General features: G+C 39.5%; 1 long non-coding RNA gene across 1 annotated transcript; it reads left to right on the plus strand.

Moving 5' to 3' along the window:
• The first annotated feature begins 122 nt into the window (after nt 1-122).
• Nucleotides 123-15,034, plus strand: LOC122914270. Its single transcript, XR_006385774.1, has 3 exons — nt 123-548; nt 2,912-2,954; nt 14,958-15,034. It is a non-coding gene; the product is annotated as an uncharacterized LOC122914270 (long non-coding RNA).

Genomic DNA, 15,034 nt, shown 5'->3' on the forward strand with positions numbered 1-15,034 from the left:
TAGAACCCGGCGCTTCCCCGCCCTCAAGGCTCGCCGCCTCTCCAAAGTGGGCGGGGCTCAGGAAGAAGGAGGAGTTGAGATTGGCGGGAAATCTTGGGTAAGGAGTGCGGGTGGCAGGAGAGAGTTGTGGGGCGGCCGCTACAAAGTCACCTTCTTGGATTCTCAGTGGTTTGCAGATTCCCTGTGTTTTTGCAGATTCCCGCAAAGTCCTCACCGGCCCGACCGATACACCTGAAATCGATCGAGACAACACCTGCGACTCCAGGTGATCCAGTGTGCCGCTGGACATCTTTCGTTCAGGGTCCACAGAGATTTGGGGTGCTGTGTGACTGGGAGAAGGACGAGGCTGTAAGAAAGGCCACAAAATAATGGTCCGTTTGTATGTGTGAACCACACTCTTCGTCTAGTATGTTGTCTGTATACATGCTTTTCTTTCTACTTTGGAATCCTTTTCTCCATTTTCTGGAGAAAACATTTTTCAAGGCTGTTACCATTGATCGCGCTTTATCGTGATTGGTTTCCTCTACAAGACTTTGGAACTCCATGAGGTCAGTAATGTCTTTCTATGGTCTCAAAACCAAGCATGATGCTTGGTTTTTATCTGTTTTTTTTTTTTTTTTAAGATTTTATTTATTTATTTATTTATTTAAAATATTTTTAGATTTATTTTATTTATTTATTTGACAGAGATCAGAAGTTGGCGAGAGGCAGGCAGAGAGAGAGGAGGAAGCAGGCTTCCCACAGAGCAGAGAGCCCAATGTGGGGCTCGATCCCAGGACCCTGGGATCATGACCCGAGCTGAAGGCAGCGGCTTAGTCCACTGAGCCACCCAGGCGCCCCTCTGTTTTTTTTTTTTAATATAATTTTTTAATCTGGTAGATTAGACTACTGGGGGGGGGGGACTGGGCATTTTCTTCTGAAACACATATTTTCTCTCCTGAGAACTTTCAGTAAATCCCCAGATAAAAGACTTTGGTACAGTAACATCCACTTTGCGCCAGGGTTGACTTATTTTCTTTACAAAGTAGAGAAGATATGTATGAGTTAAGGTATGAATTGAAAGGTTAAGGTATGAATTGAAAAGATCCTTAATGATCTTACATTTGCAGGTAAGTAATACACTCAGATAACTTAAGTGATTTGCTCAAGTTAAGAGCAATTTAGTATCACACTCTTTTTAAACCTTCGCTTTCATATTTTGGTCTTTTTCCCCTGTTAAACATTTTTAGGTTAAATATGACTTTCTAGTATTCTGCGTTATGCATATATGATTTTTCATTTACCGAAGTCCCCATTGTTTAATATTTAGTCCCCCCCCACCACTCACCCACTCATTTTTGAGCTGCTTGATAAATATTTTTAGGCTCTTTTTTTTTTTTTTTTTTTAAGATTTTATTTATTTGTCAGAAAGAGAGCATAAGCAGGGGAAGTGTCAGGCAGAGGGAGAAGCAGGCTATACTCCTTTCTTTAGAATAAATTCCTGGAGCACCTGGGTGGCTCAGTGGGTTAAGGCCTCTGCCTTCGGCTCCAGTCATGATCCGGGGATCCTGGGATCGAGTCCTACAGAGCCCCACATCGGGCTTTCTCGTCCACGGGGAGCCTGCTTCCTCCTCTCTCTCTGTCTGCCTGCCTCTCTGCCTACTTGTGATCTCTGTCAAGTAAATAAATAAATAAAAATCTTTAGAATAAATTCCTAAAAGTGGAATTGCAGGGTCAAATGAAATGGATTTTTCTAAAGCTTTTAATAGAAAGTGCTAAATTGCCCTCCAGAAATGTTTTGCCAGTTTATACTCTGCACAATATTATATGAAACCTCTCTGGTGGTCTAGTGGTTAGGATTTGGCGCTCTTCACAATAGTATATGAGGGTCTTCTCCCTAAATTCACCAATACTGGTTGTTGTCATTTTTAAAAATCACTGTTAATTTAGTGAATTAAATTAACAGGTTTAAATTAACAGATTGTTCTCTTTTGTTTCTCTAGCACTCAGCATAATGCCTAGCACATACTAAATGTTTAATAAATACGGAATGTTGAGAGACTAAGGAACTATTCATTTAAAATTGTTCAGGTAGCCCAAAAACATTTTGACTATTCTTCACATGTATATATTCACTTGCTTCAAAAATACGTATAATGGAGGCACCTGGGTTTCTCAGTCTGTTAAGGGTCCAACTCTTGATCTCAGTTCAGGTCTTGATCTCAGGGTTGTGAGTTCAAGCCCCACGTTGGGCTCCACACTGGTCATGGAACCTACTTAAAAATATACATATGTATAATAGATATATAATTGTTTTTACAAATAAGATCATACTAAATTGTTTTATACTACACTTAAAAAGTTATGGTGGGGGTGCCTGGATGGCTCAGACGGTTAAGCATCTGACTCTTAGTTTCGGCTTAGGTCATGATCTCAGAATCATGGAATGGAGCCCCATATGGGCTCCATGCTCAGTGAGGAGTCTGCTTGAAATTGTCTACCTCTCTCCCTCCCCCTCTGCCCCTTTCCCTGCTTGTCCATGTGCAAGCACTCTCTCTCTCTCTCCCCTTCTCTCAAATAAATAAATAAATAAATAAAATATTTTTTTAAAAAAGTTATGGCCATGTTTTCATGTTTGTTAAGTAATGATACATATTATTTTCAATAGTTGATATTATTCCATTGTGTGGAAATATGTTAATTAACTATGGGTAAGCCATTAGATCATTTCTAAGCCTTTGCTAATATAAAAATACTATAATGAATATTCTTATACATACACACATTTTGTGTACTTTCCTGATTTCCTCTTTATGATGAATTAATTCATAGTGACAGAATTGCCAGGTCAAAGGGAACCTGCATTTACAATTAGGATAAATATGGCTAAGTTACAAAACAGTAAAAAGTTACATCAATTTATATTCTACAGTGCCTGAGAGTTCCACTTTCTGACTTCACCAGCACTGGATAGGGTGAGTACTTTTTACCTTTATCAAGTTGATAGGCAAGAAAACAAACAAACAAACAAAAAACTTTAATTTTAATGTATTTTTTGATTAGCAAAAAAAAAACTTTGCATGTATTTCTTAGCAATTTATATTGCTTTAGGGAATTGTCATTTAATTCCTTCTCTCAATTTATTATTATTAGACATTTTCTCATTGATTTGTAGGAGTTCCCTTGCATTATCTTGTTACTCTGTTACTTTCGTAGAAGGATCCTGTTGAATACAAAGAAAAGAAACTCAATGAAATTAATTCAAGTAAAAGTTGGTGGGCTGCAGCATGGGGATACTATAAATATGTAATAGGGAATCACATAAATACTCAAGGATATGAATTTTTTTATTTACTGAGGTATTTCTAGGTGTTAGGACAAGGCCTGGCATAGTAATACATACTCACTAAACATGTGTTGAATGAAAGAGTGGTTAATCTCTTACTCCGAAACTTGCCCTTTTGCAAATATCTGGGGGTTTGTGATATATTATTCATTCACAGTGATTGGCTCTTATCAAGGCTCCACTTATGAGACATCAGAAGAGGCATTTGGTTGTCCTTTTTGTCAAAACTGAAGGTCCTAAGTACTTAATATAGTTTTGATATGACTTTCAGCTCCTCTCTGCATGTTTTGGGGATTTGGCTTGGAATACATCTTGGTCCTTAACCAAGAGCTGAAAAATTAGTCAATAAAGATATTTAGTAAGAAGACTGGGTCAGCAAATGTAACACTGCTTCTTCAATTTAATGGTCATTAGTTAATTTTCTTTTTAAGATTTTACTTCTTTATTTGACAGACAGAGAGGTCACAAGTAGGCAGAGAGGCAGGCAGAGAGAGTGGGGGAAACAGGCTCCCTGCTGAGCAGAGAGCCTGTTGTGAGTCTCCATCCCAGGATCCTGGGATCACAACCCAAGCCGAAGGCAGAGGCTTTAACCCACTGAGCCACCAGGCGCCCCAGTCACTGGTTAATTTATGTCAGGCTTTTTAATTTTATTTTTAAAAAATATTTTATTTATTATTTATTATAGAGAGAGGGAGAGAGTGGGCAAGAGATAGAGCACAAGCAGAGTAGGGAGGGAGGTAGAGGGAGAAGGAGACTGCCTGCTGAGCAGGGAGCCGGATGCAGGGCTCCATTCCAGGATCCGGAGTTCATAACCTGAGCCGAAGGCAGAGGCTTAACCACCTGAGCTACCTAGGCACCCGTATGCCAGGCTTTTTTAGAATCAAGTTAAAAAGTAAATGCTCAATAAAAGCCAAGTTGGAAATTTTCCCCATGGGGAAATAAATCTCAATATGTTACTGTTTAACAGCTATAATCGGTACCTTATGCAAATGAGATGTATAAGGTACAATTTGCAAATAACTTATTATTTTCCCCCATACATTAAAACACACCCAGTGGTTGGGGTGCCTGGGCATAGGCAGTTGAGCGTCGGACTCTTGATTTTGACTTGGGTCATGGTCTCAGTCATGAGATCAAGCCCAGAGTAGGGCTCTATGCTGAGCATGGAGCCTACTGAAGATTCTCTCTCTCCTTTTGCCCCTCCCACACTCCCCCCAGTGCCCATGCCCTCCCACTCTTTCTTCCTTAAAGAACAAAACCCAAAACCACACTCAGTGGAGTTAATTCCTCCCTGCTCCTTGAATGAAACATGACACAAATATCACCAGTATTATCTTGCCTCCAGCTTGAGCCTGTTATGACAGAAAGGGGAATGGTTGACTTCGTTTCTGTGTCCCTACCTAAAATTTCTTTTTTAATACCCCTTCCCTTTACCAAGGAGGTTTCCTTACTTCTCCCAAGTTGGAACAGAGGGAAGGGCAAGAGCTTTCTTAACATGGCTAATAAAGTTCTGCAATTAAGGGTTGATGCTCTCTGAACTTAACAGATGTTTACACTTGATACTTGTTACTTTATGCATTCTTTGGAAACACCTCTACCCTCATCTTACCCTGATGAGCAAATACTGGCAATCTCTTGCTTACACTTGGATGAATAAATGTCATCTGGCAATCAGTTCGATGGTTGCTGGCATCTGTGCTCTATGCCTCAGGCTTCTTTCTGTGGAAGTCTCTACTCTTCCACTTGACTTTCTTCAGTAGTCCATATCTGATCCAGATATCTGGAGTGGCTTTGCCTCATACCTCTGGGAGTATATATTTGGACCAAACTCAAAACTCATCTTTGCAATTAGCCAGCCATCTTTGCTTGTCCAGATTCCACTAGAATGTTGGCTCCATGAAGGCAGGAGATTTTCATGTATTTCATTCACTGCTGTAGTCACCTGTGCCTAGAATATACTTGTATTTTGTAAGTGCTCTCTAAGTACCGAATGAATGATTTCCTCAAATATCATCCTGACACTAGTGCACTATAACCCCCAGAACCCCCAGCTCTAAGGGCCATATATCAAAGTTCCTGAGGCTTTATAGCCTCTCTCCCTAGGCATGGGGTAGGAAAGAAGCAATGTCAACACACTGCACACTGAAAACCCTCTCAAAATCTTTTTTTTTTTCTTTTAAGATTTTATTTATTTATTTCACAGAAAGCTAGAGAAAGAGCACAAGTAGACAGAACAGCAGGCAGAGGGAGAGGGAGAAGCAGGCTCTCCACTGAGCAGGGAGCCCAACGTGGGGCTCGATCCCAAGACCCTGGAATCATGACCTGAGCCAAAGGCATACTGGCATACCTGAGCCAAAGGCAGATGCTTCACCAACTGAGCCACATAGGCACCACCTCTCAAAATCTTCTAAACTTCAACTTTTTTCTAACTTAGAAGTGGATAGGCAAGTAAGAATTGCAAAAGCAGCCCCCCATTTTTTTTTCAGTTTCTGCATTTGATGGCCCTCCACTTTACCATGGAATGTGGGAATAATTCACTTTCTTAGAGGCGCAGACAAAAGTAAGAGTCTCATTTTAACCTCCTGCTACATACACATAACAATTGCACCTGTTTTGAGTGCTGTGAAGTATGTAAGCCTGATGATTCACAGACCTGTACCCCTGGGGCAAATAATACATTGTATTAATAAAAACAATTTAAAAAAGCAAAAAAACCCAATTGTACATGTTTGTTCATGTACTGTCTCCATCTATTAAATCATAAGCTCCTGGAAGACAAGGCCTATGTTTTATATACACACACACACACACACACATACATATATACACACACATGTATATACACATGTATATATATACATATACACATATATATACACACATATAATTTATATTATATATATTACATATAAATATACATATTTATATTATACACACACACATACATATGGTGTCATGCAAACTGAGTGCTCAATATGGTTTAAAAAGTTAAGAATGAATAAAAGTACCTTAGTAGCAATAATAATAATTCCAAACATATTGCATAGTACTAGAGATTAATGTCAAAAACCATCTTCTGAATACTCTTCTAGAAGAAATCTTTAAGTTTGGAAGTATTTTTTCTATTAAAAATTATTTTTAAGATTTTATTTATTTATGATAGAGAGAGATAGGAAGAGAGGGAACCCAAGCACAGGGGAGCTGGAGAGGGAGAAGCAGGCTCCCTGCCAAGCAGGGAGCCCAATGTGGGGCTCCATGCCAGGATACAGGGATTATAAACTGAGCTGAAGGCAAATGCTTAACGACTGAGCCACCCAGGCACCCCTAGAAAAATTTCTTTAATTGAAGTATAATTGACATATAATATTATATTAGTTTTAGTCTCAACATAGTGATCCAACAATTATATATGTTACAAAATGCTCACGTCAGTAAGTGTTGTCACTACCCGTCCACCATACAAAGTTATTATAATATTATTGACTATATACCCTATGCTGTACTCTTCGTCCCTGTGACTTATTTATTTTATTACTGGAAGTTTGTACCACTTAATTGCTAAATTTGGAAATATTTATAGCAGCTTTGTAGGATTGCTTACACCTTGATGTTTCTGAGCTAGATAGTCTCCATTGCTCCTATAGATCTTCAGCAACATCCCTTTCCCCTCTGGCTTCTGGTTGAGCTCAGCGGATGGAGGGCACCAGCAGGACATCAGAAAGTAGTGGGAGAGGGACACCTGGGTGGCTCAGTGGGTTAAGCCGCTGCCTTCGGCTCAGGTCATGATCTCAGGGTCCTGGGATCGAGTCCGGCATCGGGCTCTCTGCTCAGCAGGGAGCCTGCTTCCTCTTCCTTCTCTCTCTACCTGCCTCTCTGCCTACTTGTAATCTCTCTCTGTCAAATAAGTAAATAAAATCTTTAAAAACAAACAAACAAACAAACAAACAAAATCTTAAAAAAAAAAAAAAGAAGGTAGTGGGAGAAAGAGATCAGTGTATTTATTACCCTCCCTCCCTCCATACTGGCCCAAGTTGGCAGTGGTACTGTACCATCTCTTGCTGCCCTGCCCGCATTCTGATGTACTCTCTTCAGTTGTGCCTTTTGAGTGTGCCATCTGTTTCCTGCTGGGACCCTGACGGATTTGAATAATTTTTTAAATATTTACAGGGTACAGGAGGTATATAATACCTTTTTTTTTTTTAATGTGAGAAAAGCTTGTTTTCTTGAAGTTGAGTTTATATTATACCTCTTAGAAGGTTAATATTGGTAGGTCTGAAACAAGTGGAAAATAGAACCTAAGATTATGATATATCCCCTTCCCTGTTTTTTTCCTGCTCAAATATACAGGGAAAAAAGTCAGCTTACAGTTGGTTTTATAGTTTTTTCAATACTAAAAGGAATACACATTTAAACTTTTTCAAATGCAAACAGCATGAAAAAAATCCCTTATAATTCACTAGGTAGAGAAAAATCACTGTTAAAATTTTAGTGATTTTTTTTCTCCTATAATAATGTATATCTAAAGAAAGGAAGAAAATTTACCGTGAGAATATATTTCTAATATACATATTTATAATATGCAGTACATTGTATAAGTATATATGTATTGTAGGTGTGGCTCTCATTCCACTGAAATAAATATTGCATTTCTTTAGAACAACCTGAATCTAATCTTGAGCTCTCACCCTGCCTAGGCTGGTGGGAAAGTCGTCAGTTTCAGTTACTGAGCATTTCCTCTCCACCTAACATTGTACGAAGTTTCTAGGGCCTTAATTATTGTGGAAGTACGTGGAAATTATTATTTTTTAAAGGTTTTATTTTTCATTTCTTTGAGAGAGCTAAAGAGAGTACATGAGTGGGGGAGAGGGACAGAGGGAAAGGGAGAAGCAGACTCCCCGCTGAGCAGGGAGCCCGATGTGATGTGGGGCTCCATCCCAGGACCCTGAGACCATGACCTGAGCCACCCAGATGCCCTATACCTGGAACTTATTTAGTTGTCTGTCCACATTGATTTACTGCTGAGATTTCCTTTTATGCTATCTTCCCTTCTGGTCTGATGATTCCAGTATTCCTTTACCACTCTTGGAACTCAAGAATCTGGAATCAAATGAGTGAATCTGGCAACCCCAGCACCCAGGTGCAGCCTTCCCCTTTGAGGTTTTGCCATCATCCTGGGCTCTGTCACAGAGCAAGATGGAAGATTTAGCTGCTCACTCAACCTTTTGGGTTTCAGACTTCTAAGTCCTGAGGAATCTCTCTTCCGCCTCACTTTGAAAGGCATTCCTGTCTTCCCACCCCCACTTCTCATTTCAAAAGACAGCAAGAACCTATGTTGTCACTAAGTAGCTTTTGCTTTTTGCCTTACGAAAATATTAGGATCTGGATACCTATTGTATGGGGGCAAGAGGTAGGGGAACAGGAGAACACACAGAATTAAAATCTCAACAAAATAACCTGCTATAAAAAATATATGTATCAAATGATAAATGTTTATTTTTCCCCTGCTTTTTTATTTGAACATTGTACCATAAACATTTCATGTCACAGTTCATGCTTGTATTTATTTTTAACTTTTAAAGATTTTATTTATTTATTTGCAGAAAGAGAGAGACCACAAAGTAGGCAGAGAGGCAGGCAGAGAGAGAGGGGGAAGCAGGCTCCCCAGTGAGCAGAGAGCCTGATGTGGGGCTCGATCCCAGGACCCCGAGACCATGACCGGAGCCGAAGGCAGAGGCTTAACACACTGAGCCACCCAGGTACTCCATAGTTCATGCTTTTAAATGTCTGTATAACAGTAGGATCCTCTATCATACGAACATATTATTATTTATTTATTTATTAAAATGATTTTATTTATTTATTTATTTGACAGAGAGAGATCACAGTAGACAGAGAGGCAGGCAGAGAGAGAGAGAGGGAAGCAGGCGGCTCCCTGCTGAGCAGAGAGCCCAATGCGGGACTCGAGCCCAGGACCCCGAGATCATGACCTGAGCTGAAGGCAGCGGCCTAACCCACTGAGCCACCCAGGCGCCCATATTATCATTTTTTTTAACAGACATTTAACTGATACCTCATTCTAAAGGCAGCCTTATCTGTGTTTACTACCTTTTTATTTTTACTTTTTCTAGTTATTCAGAAGCTACAGTTCTCTTCTGGTAATAACTAAAGCTTGGAATAGAACAGTTGGAACTAATAGACATAATTTAAAAGAGCAACAATTTAGAGTCTTATCTAAACTCATAATATAATTTCCCTCCCTTAGTATTACCAAAAGTGAGGCCTGTACAAAAGCCATTGGCATCCTTTAGTTGTTTAGAAATATTTTTTCCAGAAATGAAGCAATTATTACAGAATGTCATCTAGATAGTTGAGTAACAATGAATGTTACATATCCATGGGAGAATTTCAACTTGGCTTCTATTAGAATTTATTTTTATTTAATTCTAAAAAATCCTGAACTGGGGTGTCTGGATGGCTCAGTCATTAAGCGTCTGTCTTCATCTTGGGTCATGATCCATCCTGGGGTCCTGGGATTGAACCCCTTGTCGGGCTCCTTGCTCAGCAGGATGCCTTCTTCTCCCTCTCCCAGTCCCACTGCTTGTGTTCCCTCTCTCACTGTCTCTCTCTCTGTCAAATAAATAAATAAATCTTTAAAAAAATAAAAAAAATCCTAGGCTAATAAATAATGGCCTTTTTAAAAAAAAAATTTTATTTATTTGTCAGAGAGAGAGGAGCTAGAGCGAGCACAGGCAGGCAGAGAGGCAGGCAGAGGCAGAGGGAGAAGCAGGCTCCCTGCCAAGCAAGGAGCCCGATGTGGGACTCGATCCCAGGACACTGGGATCATGGCCTGAGCCAAAGGCAGTGGCTTAATCGACTGAGCCACCCATGCGTCCCTTATTTTCATTTTCTTAAGTTTAATTATTTTAAAGTAATCTCTACGCCTAATGTGGGGCTCAAACTCACAACCCCAAGATCAAGAATCCCAAGCTCTTCCAACTGAGCCAGCTGAGTGCCCCAAGACTGGCCTTTAAAAAAGATTGTCCTGATCCATGTATTGAGAACAGATTATAGAGGGCCAAGCAGGCTGATAAGATCAAGGCTCTTAGAGATGACGGTGGCTTGGGCCAGAGTTGTAATGCTGAGATGGTGGAGCATAGTTGGATTCTGCATCTATTTTGAAGGCAGAGCCAACAAGACTTTACTGATGGATTGGATGTGGCAGGTAAGAGAAAGAGAGGTTGCAAAATGATGAATGTTACTGGCCTGAGCAGATGGAAGAATGGAGTTCCAGTGAACTGTACGGAAGGAGAGGTGGGAGGAGCAGGTTTTGGTGGGGGGGGGGATGAGAAGGCAGTTTTGTATATTTCAACTTTGGGATATCTGCTGGACTGTCTAGTGGAGTTGAGACATAGTTTGTTGGCATGTGAGTTGGAATTCAGTGGAAAGATGGAGGCTGCAGATCTAAAATTGGAAGTCACCAGGGCTTCTGGCTGGTTCAGTTGGTAGAGCTTGTGACTCTTGATCTTGGGGTTGAGTTGAAGCCACACACTGGGTGCAGATAAAATCTTTTTTAAGGGGTACCTTGGTGGTTCACTCGGTTAAATGTCTGCCTTTAGCTCAGGACATGATTCTAGGGTCCTGGGATCGAGACCCACATCGAGCTCCCTGCTTAGTAGGGAGTCTGCTTCTCCCTTTGCCTGCCACTCCCCCTGCTTGTGCTCACTTACTATCTGTCAAATAAATAATAAAATCTTTTTAAAAATTTTTAAAAATAAAATAAAGATAATATTGGCTAGTATCTTTTATGATTATTGTGAAGACTAAGTGAACTTTTTATTTAAAGCACTTAACACACTGTCTGGCTCATCGTAAATACACAATAAAATATTAGCTATTACTATTATCTTTAAACCAGCATTTGTCTTCCAAAATGTTGCTGGTTGCCTTGGTGATAATATACTCATAGAATCTATACTGTAACAATACCTATTATTTAGCTAAATAAAATGTGGCGAACTGAAGTGTCCAGTGTGTGACTCCCTCCCTCCCCCATATATAGTATCTTAAATAAATAAATAAAGTAATGGGGCTCCTGGGTGGCTCAATCAGTTAAGTGTCTGCCTTTAGCTCAGGTCATAATCTCAGGGTACTGGGATCAAGCCCCACATCAGGCTTGCTGCTCAGCAAGGAATCGGTTTCTCCTTCTCCCTCTGCCCCTCCTGCTCATGCTCTCTCTGTCTCTCAAATAATTTTTTTTTAAAGGACAGTTTTAAATAAATAAATAAATAAATAAATAAACATTTCTCAAAGGAGATTCAAGCAAAATTAAATATTTAGGAGAACTTCAAAAGCTAAGAAGTTGAAAAAAAGGTTCCTGGCTAAAAATGTAACTTATTTTTCATCATGAGAAACATACTCCTTAATCCCCATCACCTAATTCACCCTTCCCTCCACCCACCTCCCCTCTGGTAACCATCAGTTTGTTCTCTATATTTAAGAGTCTATATCCTGGTTGACTGGTTCAATTGGTAGAACATGAAACTCTTGCTGTCAGGATTGTGAGTTCAAGCATCACGTTGGGCAGAAAGCTTAGTTTTAAAAAGAGAGTCTATTTCTTTTTTTTTTTTCCATTTGCTCATTTATTTTGTTTTTTAAATTCTACATATGAGTGAAATCATATAGTATTTGTCTTTTGCTGACTAGTTTTGCTTAGTATTATGCTTTCTAGCTCCATCCATGTTGCTGCAGATGGCAAGATTTCATTATTTTTGATGTCTGAATAGTATTTCATTATATATCTATATATCTATATATCTATATCATATTGTCTTTATCCATTCATCAATCAGTGGGCACATGGGCAGTTTCCATAGTTTGGCTATGGCATATAATGCTGCAGTAAACACAGGGTGCATGTATCCCTTTGAATTAGTGTTTTTGCATTTTTTTGTGTAAATACCCAGTAGTGCAATCACTAGATTATAGGGTAGTTCTATGTTTAATGTTTTGAGGAACCTTCATTCTGTCTTCCATAGTGGCTGCATGAGTTTGGATTCCCACCAACAGCATATGGGAGTTCCTTTTTCTCCACATCCTTACCAACACTTGTTGTTTCTTGTGTTTTTATTTTAGCCGTTCTGACAGGTATGAGGTGATATCTCATTGTGGTTTTGATTGGCATTTCCCTGATGATGAGTGATACTGAACATCTTTTCATGTGTCTGTTGGCCACCTGTAGGTCTTCTTTGAAGAAAGAAATTACTTTTATTTCAGTTGCCCAGATCTCTGAAATACAAGGATAGGGACTCCTTTAAAGCCTTGGCATTCAGTATGGCTGACTGCTATAAAAGTAGACACATAGTTGGTAAAGTTTGAAATAAGGATATCCTTCTTCAACAGATTTGAATAATCATTGGTCTAGAAATTATTTCATGCTTTATAGGAAGATGTCTTCTAATTTTTAAAATAAACAACCTCTTATCCTAACCAAATATAATCCATTTTGATCCTTTTTTTATAGAAATCCACCCCAAGATTATTTGGGAAATCACTTTCTGTATTAAAAACAGACAGTTCTGGGGCACCTGGGTGGCTCAGTGGCTTAAAGCCTCTGCCTTCGGCTCAGGTCATGATCCCAGAGTCCCATGACTGAGCCCTGCATCGGGCTCTCTGCTCAGCAAGGAGCTTGCTTCCCTTCCTCTCTCTCTGCCTGCCTCTCTGCCTACTTGTGATCTCTGTCAAATAAATAAATAAGATCTTTAAAATAAAGATGCCTACACCCAGTTCTACCTTTAATAAGCCAAAGCCAGCATTTTTTAGTTCCAGAGTGAGTTCAGCCTTTCTTTCCCTTTAGCCTATTGCTGAGGTGGCAGGGGTAACCATTGAGAAACAACAACAACAACAAAAACCAAGACATTTTGTGATGGAAATAGCATTCTTATCAATAAGCCAAAATTTTTCATTTGTTTTATTTCTTTTTGTTTCCTCATGACAAGAGAGAAAAAATTCAATCCCTAATCTACAAGTAGGCTAATTATTCTTCCAATATTGGTCATGATAAAAATAACGTGCCTTTCGCCTGGGTGGCTCAGTCGGTTAAGTGTCTCCCTTCGGCTCAGGGCATGACCTCCAGGTCCTGGAATTGAGTTCCACATCAGGGTCCTTGCTCATCTGGTTCTCCCTCTGCCTCTCCCCCTGCTTGTTCCCTCTCTCTCTCTCTCTCTCTTTCGTTCATGCTCTCTCTCTCACTCTCACAAATAAATATATAAAATCTTAAAAAAAAAAAAAAGTAACATGCCCTTTAGGGGCGCCTGGCTGGCTTAGTTTGTGGAGTGGGCAACTCTTGATCCGGGGGTTGTGGTTTCAAGTCCCATGTTGAGTGTAGGGATTACTTTAAAAAAAAAAAAAAAAAAAAGTAACGTGCCCTTTAAAACCAATTGACTTGAAGTCCAGTGTGCAATTCCCTTCTCTGCTGCTAGGTGGCAATTAATGCCTTGGAGAGAAAAAAGTCTGCCCGCCCCCCCCAACCTACTCCTTCCCCACCCACAAAGATACGTGCGTTTTCTCTTCCTTAAGGTAAGAATTCTCTTAAGGATAATATTCTCTTTCCTGTTTTGTTTTGTCCAAGTGAATTTACATTCACCTTTTCCTTTAATTGTTAAGAATAACACATACAAATCTAAAGCAGACTGCTATAGCTAGGGAAGAATAGATCATATCTTTTAAAGAGGGTGGTTTCCAAAAAGAGTGTATGTTCATGAGTGATATAGAGTAGGAAGTTGCTATAATTTCCCTGCAGCATTTTTTCTTCTTTCAGTTTTACTAAAGAAAATTTCCTGTGAAAGGAATTATAACTTGCCCATGCCAACTTTATGCCAAATGTAATATAGTTAAATATAAAATTAAAATGGAGGAGGAAAATAATTTTTAAAGACCTCAAAGTAATTCCAGTGTGGTGACACTGCTTTCCAGGTGAACTATAGGAAAAACAATAAAATAATTCTTTATCAGAATCACAGACTGGTACAATATTTTTTTTAAAAAACTAAGGTTTTTTTTTTTCCCCTTTCAGACGACCTATTCAGATTTATCTATTCCTATCAAAATTATTTAAAGACTACACATACTTTCTGAGTGTTTATAAATCTAGGAGTCTGGTCTGAATGCTTTTAAAAATATATTTACTCATGTACATTGCTTTTTGTGACTTTCCTTACCAAAAGACAGTATGTAGTGGATGTTTTGCTCCATAAAATTCAAAATTTCAAATCCCTATTCAAAGAAGACTCTCAGTTTGGGTCTCAAACCAAAAAGACTCTCCCCAGGCTGAACTTAATGAAGCCTAACACCAAAAAGAAAAGCTGTTTCTGGCATTCTAGGCCTTCCCTGCATCCAGATGGCCTGTCTGTAGCCTAGCCAGAACCAAACCCTTCCTGCTGCCTTTTCTGCCGGCCTTGGATGGTAGCCCTGGGCTACACCAGCTTCCATACCCCTTTAACTCCTCAGTATCCAAGGTTTTTAAGACATGGGACTTACAGTGTGAATTAGTTGAAAGAGTAAATCAAATTGAAAGCTTAAAGTTTAGTTTATAAAATATTTCTCTGCATCACCTTCCCCCCTTCTCCTCCCATAGGCCTCCTCCCGGAGTGGCTCAGCTAGCCAATTGGCATCAGAAGAGCACCGTTTGGAAGGGAGTGTGTGTGGGCAGCC

This window comes from Neovison vison, chromosome 7, assembly GCF_020171115.1.
Source record: "Neovison vison isolate M4711 chromosome 7, ASM_NN_V1, whole genome shotgun sequence".
Taxonomy (NCBI): Eukaryota; Metazoa; Chordata; class Mammalia; order Carnivora; family Mustelidae; genus Neogale; species Neogale vison.